This window comes from Saccostrea echinata, unplaced genomic scaffold (assembly GCF_033153115.1).
Source record: "Saccostrea echinata isolate AGI-Se365-2 ecotype Australia unplaced genomic scaffold, CSIRO_AGI_Sech_v1 ptg000005l, whole genome shotgun sequence".
NCBI classification, from domain to species: domain Eukaryota; kingdom Metazoa; phylum Mollusca; class Bivalvia; order Ostreida; family Ostreidae; genus Saccostrea; species Saccostrea echinata.
The window spans coordinates 3,385,362-3,399,286 of record NW_026889754.1 but is presented as its reverse complement, the minus strand read 5'-3'; the positions used below and the strand labels follow the sequence as shown (position 1 = coordinate 3,399,286).

Here is a 13,925-nt window from a genome sequence, read left to right as displayed (position 1 = left end):
TGTATTCTCTTCGAAGACTGTCAGCTATATACGTATCCCGGTCGGCCTTTCCTCTGTCATTTGTGACAAAAATAATGCAGCAGAACAACAATAAGCTGTATATTTCAAAACATAAGATTTGTACAGATGGAAAGTTTGCCTCCTAAAATACTTGGAAAGTGCTGCTAGAATCCCGAGTTAAGCATGGTTTTACGAAAAATCTCGGTTTATATGTATAAAATTCAAAACATCGGGTAAGGTTTCGTGCGAATGTGTGGAATTATTATTTTACTGACGGGACAGTGGGATTCTAGCAGCACTTTTTAGGCAAAATATATGTTTTCCAACTATATTATTTACTCAAAGAAATTATTACACTTCGAGGTATTGTTGTTCTGTTAGCTTTTTTACTAAGGAATATTTCGCTATTAATAGAAGTCACGTGATGCCGTGGTGGTGGTGCACGTCTTTGCGTTAGACACTCTTTTATCTTTATGCGATAGATAATAATAGTTTACATTTATCAGCGGTTTTGGTAAATTATCAAACTTAATTTTCTTTAAAAAGTCTAAATTTCCAGAGAATTGACTTATATGCTTCCTTAACATACCCGCGCGGCCGTACTATGAAAAAAGAATAATAACAATAACTAGATGCGTTTCTTGTTGCTAGGGCAACAAGTGGTCTTCCGACCGAACTTTTCTCCAGAACGCTATGCTATCTCACTTTATTTAATACTTTATTGAAGGTATTTTTTGTTTGCGTTTATGTAACATAGTCTTTCAACATAGATCATAATTATTAAAGGATTTCTGTAGAATCTCTGTTAACAAAGCTTTAAAAAAAGCAAAAACTATCATACATGTCTTCACGGAGAAAAATATTATTTATAACTGAAAAAAAGAGAGAAACAATCTCCCGCCCCAGCAGGATTTGAACCCGCAACATACGAGAAAGTTTGGATCGGTCATATCTTTGCAATAAATTCATCAATCAAAATGGTGAAACCATACATAGAATTCTTGGAAGACTCTCTATTAACCCTGTAAATATCAAAGAAAAATATTGAAAAACAAAAAAGTTGAAAATTTAACATTTTTGAATTCACTTCCGTTCGCGACCGGAAGTCCGAACGACGAAAAATAAAGGTCGATCACCATATCTCCATTTGATGCTCTATCACGTCAGTGAGTTTCAAGTTCATATCTTTAGCCGTTCTCGAGAAAATTAACGGACAAAATTCCATTTAAAAAAAACAAATTTCCCCAAAAATCGCGAACGGAAGTGATTTTTCAAAAAATGAAAAACACGTCTGGAGATATTCTCACGATGCATCTTCCCTGAAAAAATCTTTGAAATCCGTCCACTCACAGCTGAGATATCGGCCGTACTATGAAAAAAGAATAATAATAATAACTAGATGCGTGCTTGTTGCTAAGGCAACAAGTGGTCTTCCGACCGATTCTTCGCTGAAAAAATATGCTGCATTATTTCATTGGAAACATACCTTAATGTCAAATTTTCTTATGTATTCAAGTACTACAAGTTTTCAAGAATAAACCATCATTATTACAAGTTTTTTCAATAAAGTTCGTAAAAACAAACCTTTAAAACGTCGGTGAAAAGTACGAAAAATAAATGTAATTTTAATTGAAAAAAAGAGAGAGGAAACAAAAAAAAATTGCCTCCAGTTTTTTGAATCAGCCATATCATGTCATCAGAGAAGTTGACACCTTTCTCAAAAGGTAACAGTTTTACTTTATGTATTCCTGGTATCTGTAGCTGTATTCCTACAGGAAATGTAATAAAATGTTATAATATATATATAATACAGTGGTCCCGTTTTATCCAATAGTCAAGTTGTCAGTCTAATTTTATCCCAATGGCCGATTATTAGAATAGCCGATTGCTCCATACCGAGTCCAAAGATAGATGTATAGAGCTATATGTATTGATAATACATCGTAGCAAATTTCAAACTTGCACTTTAGTTTTCGTTTGATTAATTTACTAGTGAATTTCCTAAAATAAATTATTTCACTTACTTATGAATTTAATATGATAACATTTTTCAAATAAAATGATGCATAAAATATATTCTTTGATAGTTATTGCCATCTTAATTCAGCACATGTTTACATTCCTTCTTCGATGGTCGCCATTTTGGAAACGGAAGTAGACTAAATGCTTGACTAATAACCGTAAAATATTTTTCTCTGAAAAGATTGTAAATTAAAAATCAACAAAAATATAAAATATTTTTCATTAATGTAACTTCTTTGTTTTTATTTGTTTCTTTAAGGTTTTGCCAAAGGTCAACATGTCCAAAAATTTATTTTTACAATATCTCCAAAACTATGTGGTTTATAGAATGAAAACTTTTACCGTTTATAGATTTATCATTGATTAACAGAAAGTATCACTTGATAACAAATACTTAAAAAAAATATTTATCGAGAAAAATTCTTTTTAAAAAATGCATATATTTTTTTAAAAATACACCTAATTAATTCCGTACTTTTAGTGAAAGCCATCATTGCAGAAACAATATATGTTTATCAATGAAGGGCAAGTTGGACTTCGATAGGCTCTGAAAAGTTTTTTTCCCTGTTTATTTTGTCCAAATGTTAAGATTTGAAACCGAAAGTACATTGCAAATGGCAGATTTTATAGGGGTCTTCTCTTTATACATGTCATGCTTTCAATAACAGCCTTTCAGAGACCATTCACGTCCAACTTGCCCTTCATTGATAAACTTATATTATTTCTGCAATGATGGTTTTCACTAAAAGTACAGAATTAAGCAGGTGCATTTTAAAAAAAAAAATATGCAAATTTTTTGAATTTTTCCCCCCAAAAATATATTTTTTTAAATATTTGTTTTCAAGTGATACTTTCTATCTGTTAATCAATGATATATTTATAAACTGTAAAAGTATTAACCTTATATCTCACATAGTTTTGGAGCTATTGTAAAAATAATTTTTTGGACATCTTGACCTTTGACAAAACCTTAATATGGTTACGTATTTTATCCTGTTTGTGACAATTCTCTGGTCAATGAGTTTACCAGGCTCATGCATACTTGTCTGCCTTGTGGAGAAAGATGGTATGGATTTTGAGACGTATATCTATAGTTGGGCCGTTTGTGATTTTAACTATTTACTTCAAAGTGAACAAATATTCAGCCAAATGACCAAGTTAAACGACTGAATAGGCTTATTTCATTATCCAAGCAAATTGTCATACACAAGCTAATCAGTTCAATAATTAAAATTTCAAGCCGAAAAAAATTGTAAATAATTTCATAATTAACAAGTGCATCATTGAACCCAAGCTGATCACCACAACTGTAATCAAACATATCTATCTACTATGTCCACTATTGACACAGTTAAGGTGCCTGTGTGCGTCCAGCCGTAACTAATCCCCTCATTGTCGTACTCAAGCCAGTCAAGGTAATTGGTGTCAAACTGTGTAAACAAAGGCTTCACATATGAAGTTGGAGGTGTGAACAAGGTGCTGATTATCAACAAACACTATGATAGTCCAAATTTTTGTATCAGGTAAAACGAAATTCTAATATTTTCTCATCAGAATATCAGGTGATATTATTTATAAATATATAAGAAATGGTTTTGTGCTCTGATATTATATTGAAATAGCCGAAATATTTGTTAATCCGCTATCCGATAAAATGGAAGCCACTGTATAAGAATAAATACCAGACATCATTTTGAAGATGAATTGTTATATCTAAGCTGAAAAAGTAAATTAGTACGGACATTCTGATGATTAAACAGGGGTCGCCCGCGTAAAATCCAACATGCTAACCATTGCGCTAGCAAGGACCACCGCCTCAAAGTGAAAAATGACGAATATCTAGAGTATGAGTTGATCAATCTCATAACAAATTATATATTTATTCTTCCTATTAGACTCTTTATTAACCGTGTAAATTTCATAGAAAAATGTTGAAAAACAAAAAAGTTGAAAAATTAGACTTTTTGAATTCACTTCCGTTCGCGACCGGAAGTACAAACGACGAAAAATAGAGGTCGATCAGCATATCTACATATGATGTTCTATCAGGTCCGTGAGTTTCACTTTCATATCTTTTGTCGTTCTTGAGAAAATTAGGGGACAAAATTCCATTTAAAAAAATACAAATGTCCCCAAAAAATGCGAACGGAAGTGAATTTTGAAAAAATGAAAAACACGTCTGGAGATATTCTCATGATGCATCTTCCCCGAAAAAAATCTTTGAAATCCGTCCACTCTCAGCTGAGATATCGGCCGTACTATGAAAAAAGAATAATAATAATAACTAGAAACTCATTGCGAGCAATGAGAGGTCTTCCGTCCGATTCTGAAAATAAAAACAAAAAATCACGCTGAAAAAGTGATAAAAGAAATTCAGCGTGAAAATCCAAGAAAGCTAACCATTAACCATTCACTTTTTTGCATCACTTCCTGTCACCACCGGAAGTAACGGCGATACAAGAATTTCTCACGATTCAAATAAACTGATGACTGACTATCAGTCCTGAAAGTTTTAGACTTCAGTCGTTTACTATTGCCGAGCAATATTGTGAGAACAAATTCTAATTTTGAGGACAGGTAAACACTCGACCGGAAGTGAATTTCATAAAAATCTCTGCAAACTTTTTCAATCAAAAAGATGAAAACATACATAAAACTCCTAGAAGACTCTCTATTAACCCTGTAAATCCCAGAGAAAAATATTGAAAAACAAAAAGTTGCAAATTTAACATTTGAATTCACTTCCGTTTGCGACCGGAAGTAAGAACGACGAAAAATAATGGTCGATCACCATATCTACATTTGATGCTCTATCACCTCAGCAAGTTTCATATTCATATCTTTAGCCATTCTCTGATGATACTGTTTACTTTCTTTTATTCTTTATGTATTCAACTTTTTATTTCATGGAATTCCATATACAGGCATGTCCATGTAATCTTTTTCTGCACTTCTATATACTTCTGCATCAGACCATTTGTCTACTACGAAAGGTTGGTCACGATACATCATTTCGCGCGAAACGTCACGGGTAAATATTCGCGCATTTCCTTTGGAATGTATTTTCTATTGAATGGTGATAGCTTCAATGAAATTTCAAAATGTTCTTATAACCTAAATATCGAGCTTGAGAAAGTATATTTATCATATTGTACTTATTATATATCGTATGGTTAAGTAACACTAAAGCAGTGATTTAGGTAAGATTTTCTACAAGTTTTATTTTCCTGTTTACCCCCAAAGTGGACTATCCCGATTAGTTACACATTCATGAAAAGACTGGAATGTTTCGCCCAAAAACATGTCTCGTCCTGCGACGGTCAAGGAATCTGATACCATTTATGTTCAATAACAACATCTTTTAGAAAAAAATATTTATATCAACTTCATTAAACAATCTTTAAAAAAATGGTTTTTCTTATTTTGTCTTTTCTGTTCATTTAATATGACACAAGCCTGCATGGGGAAAAACAATGGCCACGTAATAATTACTATATATTAATTCCTTTAGTCAGGAAAGTTTCTTGAAAAGCTTTTACTTATAACCATGGTTTAGGATCAGTTTTCCGTGGTGTAAAACAAAAGGTTGTAGTTATCGTATTTCCACTTGTAATCATGTCGTTTTTCTACTTTGAGATACAGACAAGAACAATTATAGTAGACGTTTGAGGAAACCCCGGATTAAAACTCTAGTTCGAAACAGAATTGCAACGTAATTGTGATGTGACAATCCAACAATTCCTTCACATTTCTTTGATGCTTATGGTACTTTCATTCAAACAAACGCTCGGCTGACTCCGTAAATTCTGACCTACTTATCGGAGTTTACGGAGACAGCCGCCATTTTGGACCCGCTTCAAATTTAGAAATGCGAATATCTAGAGTTTGGATTGATCAATTCTAAAATAAATTATATATTAAGCATTTTCAGAAAAGCCTCTATTAACCTTATTAAAACATAAGAAAAATATAGAAAAACAAAAAAGTTTAAAAATTCGACTTTTTTAAATTCGCATCCGGTAACGACCGGAAGTACTGACGACGCACAAAAAGGTAATTCCCCTCATCTAGAAGACATAACCTATCATCTCTAACAAGTCTCCAGTTCATATCTTAAACCATTTTTGAAGAAAAGGGGGGACAAAATCTCATTTTAAAATCAGAAAACTGTCAATAACTTGGCACCGGAAGCGAGTTTTCCAAATTTTCCTTCTGATGAACAAAGTCCATTTGACGACGCATAATTCCTGAAAGTTTCATTTAAAACCACTGAATAGTTTTTGAGAAATCGGCTGCACAAAATTTTGGGGAAAAAAATAATAATAATAACTAGAAACTCATTACTAGTAATGAGAAGGTCTTCCGTTATACTACTTCCTGTTTGCAGGAACATGTCTTTTCCAACGTCGGTATTAGCCTAAAACTTATGTAGAAACAAAATAACTTAAAAAATACTCTTGTCACGACCGGAAGTAATGACGACACACGATTTTTACACGAAGGAAATGAACTGATGACTGACTATAAGTCCTGAAAGTTTTAGACTTAGTCTTTTACTGTTGCCGAACAATTGTGAGAACAAATTCTAATTTTGAGGACAGGAAAACACACGACCGGAAGTGAACTGAATAAAAATCTCTGAATTTTCTCTTGTCTTTTGCAGTATCTACAGCATATGTAAAAAACATTTCAAATACTTATCTATAAGTGATATTTATGAAAAAGTTAAACCACGAAATAACGCAGTTTATCTCTTAAAACCGGAAGTTTAAAGTTTTTTCCCGGTGGAATCTAACATATTTCAAAACAGCGAAAGGGAAGCAATAAAGTGATGAAAGTTTTAATTTTAAAAAGAAAAGTTGAAATTTTCGATTTCTTCGATCACTTGCTGTGATGACAGGAAGTGACGGCTGACGCTTTTAACCCGATGTGTTTTGCCTTCTCACCAAGTTTTATTACTCCTATAAGTTTGGTGTCTTACTTTCATGTCTTTTCCGAGACCTCGCTGAAATAACTTTTCATTTTGAGGACAAGAATACACGCGACCGGAAGTGAATTTTACTAAGATATTTCAGGTCACTCTAGACATCTGCAGTCTCAATAACATATATAAAAATCATTTAAAGAACTCTATCTATAAGCGATATATTGGGGAAAATTAAAAACCCCTATTATGTAATTTTTCTCTATAACCGGAAGTTGTCGTTTTTTGTTTCCGGTGGGACCAAAACATATCGTAACTGTGAAAAAGATAAAATTATATGATGCAAGTCTTATTCCAAAAGAGAAAAGTTGAAATTTTTTATTTCTTTGATCACTTCCTGTGACGACTGGAAGTGACGACTGACGCTCTTAAGCCAAATGGTTTTGTCTACTCCTCAAGGTCTAATACTCCTATAAGTTTGGTGTCTAAATCTCTTACAGTTTCTGAGATATCACTCGAACAAGTTCTCATTTTGCGGACATTTAAACGCGCGACCGGAAGTGAATTTTACAAAGATATTTGATTTTACTCTAGACATTTGCAGTCTTGATAACATATTCAAAAATCAGTTCAAATACGTTATCTATAAAAAATATTTATGGGAAAGTAAAATACTCAAATTATGCAGTTTTTCGCTTATAGCCGGAAGTTGTCGTTTTTGTTTCCGGTGGGACCAACATATTTCGAATCTACAAATAAGATGCAACAATGTGATGAAAGAAAAAAATTAAAAAAAAAAAAAAGTTGAAAATTTCGACTTCTTTAATCACTTCCTGTGACGACCGGAAGTGACGGCTGACGCTCTTTACCCAAATGGTTTTGCCTACTTCTCAAGATCTATTAACCATATAAGTTTGGTGTCTTAATCTCTTACCGTTTCTGAGATATGACTGGGACAAAATATTTCTGAAAAAAACGGAAATCGGACATATCTGACGACCGGAAGTGAATTTTGAAAAAATGAAAAAAACGCCTGGGGGTATTTTCATTTTCTATCATCCCAGAAAATTTCAAGAAAATCCGTCCAGCCATCTCTGAGAAATCGCCCCGGAAAGAAAAGAGGAAAAAAAAAATAATAATAAAGAAGAAACAGTAGAATCACTATAAGGTCTTCCGTCTAAAACGGAAGACCTTAATAAGAAACAGTAGAATCACTATAAGGTCTTCCGTGAAGACGGAAGACCTTAATAATAATAGAAAACAGACGGAAAACAATAAGGTCTTCCGAAGGAAGTCGGAAGACCTTAATAATAATAGAAAACAGACGGAAAACAATAAGGTCTTCCGAAGGAAATCGGAAGACCTTAATAATAATAGAAAACAGACGGAAAACAATAAGGTCTTCCGAAGGAAGTCGGAAGACCTTAATAATAATAATAGAAAACAGACGGAAAACAATAAGGTCTTCCGAAGGAAGTCGGAAGACCTTAATAACTCGAAATGCATCAAGGTTTAATATTTTTGATCAATTTTTTAATGAAGGGTTACCATCTGACTGCATTGATATTAAAAATTTTCAAGATGGTGACAATGATTTTCTTCCAAATATTGTTTCTGAATGTTGTGTTGTCAATTGTAGTGAAGTGGAGGGAAATTATCCTGACATTTTTCTGAATGAGAAACATATATTGGACTATGAATATGCTATTAGAGAATGTCCTGAAACCGATTGTTTCAGCTGCGAGAGATTTCTTTTTAAAAAACAAATTCATTATTTACATGAGAATACAAGTATAGCAGGATTTCAGTTTAGGAGAACAGGATATTGTCAGCTTTGCTTTGCATCTTTTAAAAAGAAAATCCTCCCTTACTTATCTTTAGCAACTTTTTTTAACTGTATTGCGATATATATTGCAATATTTTCAATGCCAATTAAAATGCTCTTTTTCTTAATTGTTTAACCTCCATCTATAGGCAGAGTGTGTAAAAATATTATAAATACAGTGTTACGAAAAAGTTCATGTTGATTTCACTACAGTTTTGTAACACAGTGCAGCCATACAACAGCAACCTTACCGTTTGGTACTTTTGAAAACGTTTCTAACAAATTAAATTTTATATTTTACTTATGAAATCTAAAGCCCAAGCAGTTTGCCGGTATATCGGTACTGGAAAAACGTATCGCAAAACGACATTTTTTGTTAAGGAATAGCATTATACCGGAATGTCGATATTATTGCGCAGCCCTAGTCATCAATCAATTTATCTGATTGTCGTTTTTTCACAATTCATTTTGCAATAATTTTTTTCGTCCCCAGAACCCCTGGAGAGTCTATGCCCAACTTATACTTTACAAAGCGGTTAGAGATTAGTCAATTCTTTTTTTTTTAAAGTGCAAGGTGTCTAGGGTGGGCGTTGTATTTCAGTGCACACTTTCAAACGTTTATTTTGCCTCCGTCAAAGATTCGGGGACCTATAGGTTTTGCTCTGTTTGTCCGCAAAAACTTGCTCATAATTTTTGATTGAATGGAGATACGGATTTCATATTTTACTAGTGCATTTCTTGTGACAAGACCTTCCTTTGGGTACCAACATATTTGGCCTCTTGACCTTGACCTTCGAGTTTGACCCACTTGTGCCAAAAAAAAACTTTAACCTTGGCCATAAATTTGAACAGTATGGGTATAAATATTTTAGACCTTATGACCTTGACCTCAGAGTTTGATCCAATTTTAAGAAAGTTTATCCTTAACCACAACTTTCAGACAGTTAGTACTAGGACTTTCATGTTTCACATGTGTATTCCTTGCGACAGAACTTTTCTTTAGATACCAACAATTTTGGCCTTTTAACTTTGACCTTCAAGCTTGACTTAATTCTTAAGTCAAGCTCGAAAAACTTAAAACTTAGCCATAACTTTTGAACAATTGGTGTTGGGCTTTATTTAACATATATATATTTCTTATGAAAAGGCCTTCCCCTGGGTACAGTTAATTTTTAATCTGACTTTCTTTGACATTGTAGTTTGACCCACTTTTAAAAACTTTAACATTGGCAATAACTTTTGAATTTTTGGTGCTTGGTCTTTCATATTTCACGGGTATATTCATTGAGACAAGTCCTTTCTTTGGGTAACAACATTTTTGATCTCTTGACCTTGAACTTTGACGTGCATTTGAGAACCTTTTGTCATAAGCTGCCGTTCGGGGGCATCAGTGTTTCGCAAACACATCTTGTTAAAATAAGCTTTTCATTTCAGGTCTTCAGGATGTCCAACCAAGTCGCCGGAAATAAAGTTCTATGACGACAACGAATACATGCCAATTTTTTCTTCGATTGACAAGAAATTTGAGGTAAAAGAAGCTGTATCAGTAATTTTAAATACAAAGGATCATTTGGCATCAAAAGTACCTTTTAGCTGCAAAGAAACGAAAATATTTGTTGTAGACACGAGTAAATTAGAGCATCTTGATGATATACGTTCACATGAACTAGGTGCCATGAAAAATGAGAGAGTTCAAAGAGATTACGTTTCTATTGCTGATAATGAGAGAGTAATTAAAGTTTTGAGAAAAAATCCCAGCGTCATGAGACAAGGAATCTACATGCTCAAAAGGTCTTACTACTTCTTAAAAAGCGACGCAAGTTTTAAGAGAAGAATATACGAACTCTTTGACTGGAAAGGAAATCAACATAAAGTAGTCATTTTGCAGTTTGTTTTCCATGATAATATTCCCCCGCCAAAGCCAAGATCTCATGGAAATAGCAAATCAGGAGGGATCTACGTACGGACAACAAAGTCTACAGTTGAAAAGGTAAATAAGAAGATGAAGGCAAAATATGCTTTTGAGAACGCATTCGAATCTGTCGGCGGCTTGGAGGCAGAGAGCATGTGTACCATCCCTAGAAATATAAAGCAGATTTACAATATTAAGCACTCAACGCCCAGGCAGGAAAAAGGGCCCAAGGATAAAGACGACTTGTTTTTCAATTGTACAACACTGCAAATCGGAACAGTCTATGACTAATCCTTTTATAAGGTCCATTCAAGCTGCACCCGAGCCCATGTGCGTCTGTTTAACGGACAGACAGCTATCAGAAATGCAGAAGTTCTTAACTAACCCTGCAGAGACATCCATATTAGGTATTGACCCTACTTTTAATTTAGGCCAATTTCTTGTAACAGTTGCAACATACAAACACTTACAACTTCGACATCGTCGAACCGGAAATTCCCCTACAATGATTGGTCCCGTCCTCATTCATCAGCAAAAGCTTCCAATGTCATATTCCTATCTGCCAAGCACGTGTACTTCTCTCAGGCCATGTCTTAGCGAAATTCTTTTTATTGGAACTGACGATGAAAAGGCCATTTTTAACGGTGTGAAAAATTTCTTCCCTCAAAGTCTGAACATTCAGTGTTAGGCATATGCGAAATAACGTTTCCAGAAAACTCCAAGGACTGGGTGTTTCAGAATCCCCCATAGGCGAGTACATCAGGGATATATTTGGTGTAAAACGCGATTCCGAGGTAGAATACGGATTAGTTGATGCCACTTCTGAATCCGAGTTTGACACAGAGTTAAAAAATTATGAAATAATCTGGAATGAAAGAGAAATCGAAGACCGAAAAACAAACGACCCGCTTTTTTACAAATGGTTTCTCAAGGAAAAGGCAGACACATTTAAAAAACATCTTCTGTTACCAGAGGATATCTGCAGGTCTGGGTTTTGCTGAGTATACCACAAATGCAAACGAATCTATAAACAAAAAGCTTAAAGAGAAAGTAGACTACAAAGAATCTCAGGAGAATTTTGTTCTAAACTATTTTCTTTAGTTGACAGTCAGAACAAAGATGTTGAAAAAGACCTTATTGGAGTTGGGCCTTATGAATTAAGACCTGAATATAAACAGTATGAAATATGCCAAACAGAGTGGTTCAAATTACCAAGTAGCACAAGACAAGCCCACTTGCAAAACTTTCTAAAGGCTCCGCTTAAGCCATCACGTCACTCTTTAGACAGCGAGGGTGCCTCTACTTCGGGAACTGTAAGGTCCAAAACCAAATCTGGTGGCATGAGTATTGAATTTGAAGATACCGGGTTGTCTGAAAATGTTTACCAAAGGGTATGGGATAAAGCTGTGGAAATTTTAGAAAAAGATAGTAATATTGTAAATGCCCCTGGGGACAGCACAGAAATGCTTGTTTTGAGCAAATCAAAAAAAATTCCTCACTATGTTGAAATATTTAAAAGTGGAAAAATAGAATGTCCGTGTGATGGATATAAAGCCAAGCAAATGTGTTCTCATGCCGTAGCTGTTGCCGAGAAAAAAGGAACTCTAGATAAATTTTTGTGTTGGTATAAGAACTAACTATGAAAACTAAGCATTTCAACGATTTGCAAAGAGAAAATGCCCCCAAAACCTCAAAAGAAACCGGGACGTAAAGATAGATCGGCAAAGAGAAAATCCACTACTCAGTATGAATTTGAAGACGTATTATCTACAAAACGAAGATCGCGCTACAGTCCACTGGAAAGCAATGTGACCGCATCTGACGATTTGGAGAACAATTACTCTCTGAAATCTTTAAAAGGAACAAAAATACGAGTATGCTATGGGTGTTCAAAGGCAATTAGAGTGCCGCCATTTGTACCTGCTCCCCCCTATGATGTAGTAATATGCAGAAAAGAATACCGCGCTTATACGCATGATGGCATAACCAAACTCACTCTTACACCTCAAAATGTCCATTATCATTTAAAGAAGGCATGCCTCACGATGAAGAATCCCGAATTTAACGAAGGCACTCTCATTATTTGTCCTCCTGATGTCGCTATACAGCTACAAGATGTGCATAAGAGTTATCTTAAGTGTTTTAATATTAAATACTAAATAACTCGTTCGAAGTCCCCTTCAAATTTCAAGTTCGGTGGGAAAAACATTTTCTATGATTCAATCGATGTCCATATCCTTCTGCGAAACTTATTTCTCCCATTAAAATTTCAAAATGCAAAAAGAGGTTATCATTTGAAAAAAAAAACGATAAAACAAATAATAAATATAAGCTATACTGAGCACTTGCTAAATTATGAGACAGGGGAGATAGTTTATTACTGTGCAAGTCCTGTGTATAATTACATCTGAATAAACCTGGATAATGTAAGTTGTGTTGTTTCATAAACATTTTCAGGTATCTGATATAATTTTAAGATGTTTAAATATTTAGATTATTTAGAAGTTCATGTATATTATTACTATATACAGCATCCAGTATATATACTGAATATACATGTAGTTATTTCTCTCTCGATATCAATCGATGGCAAAAAAGGCGGTGATTTTTTTTTTCGGGGGGGGGGGTACAAGTCTTGAGAAGTTTAATGATGCAGCTGGGTGTGAACGCAATTTACTGACAATTTTTTGCTAATTATGAGAGAGCTGAATATTAAAATTATATACATGTACCAAGAATGGAAAAAAGGAGTCCTTTTTCACAAAATTTCAAAAATTTAAGCGGAGTGTCGCAAGCATTTGACACTACTATTGAGTGGGCAGTAATTATTACCAGTTTCTAGAAATAAAATTATCGGACCCCCACCCCACAAACACACCCTCCACCTCCGGTTCTTTCATAAAAATCTTCCATTCAGATATTAAAAATTTAACGACTAGATAAATACAGACGATATTTTATAGGATTATAAAGAATGTATTGCAGTGTAAGAATAATATATGAATTTTACAGTTTACGATAATTTAGATAGTTCTTCGAGACCTGGAAAAAACTTACTTGCTTGTATAAGATATTTTGTGAAAAGGTTTATAAATCAATACAAAGGAATATATTTTTTTAGATATAGGTGTATGCAATACATGTAAATTGCTGATCTGTAAGGTATAAAGTAATTATAATTTATGAACTGGGTTCAGAATATCTTTTAAAAAGTCGCAAGTACACGTGAATGAACTTTTCAG

General features: G+C 33.9%; 1 pseudogene; it reads left to right on the top strand.

The window, feature by feature from the left end:
• Positions 1-10,263: 10,263 nt before the first annotated feature.
• LOC133179992 (uncharacterized) lies at positions 10,264-12,842 on the top strand (annotated as a pseudogene).
• Positions 12,843-13,925: the final 1,083 nt, after the last annotated feature.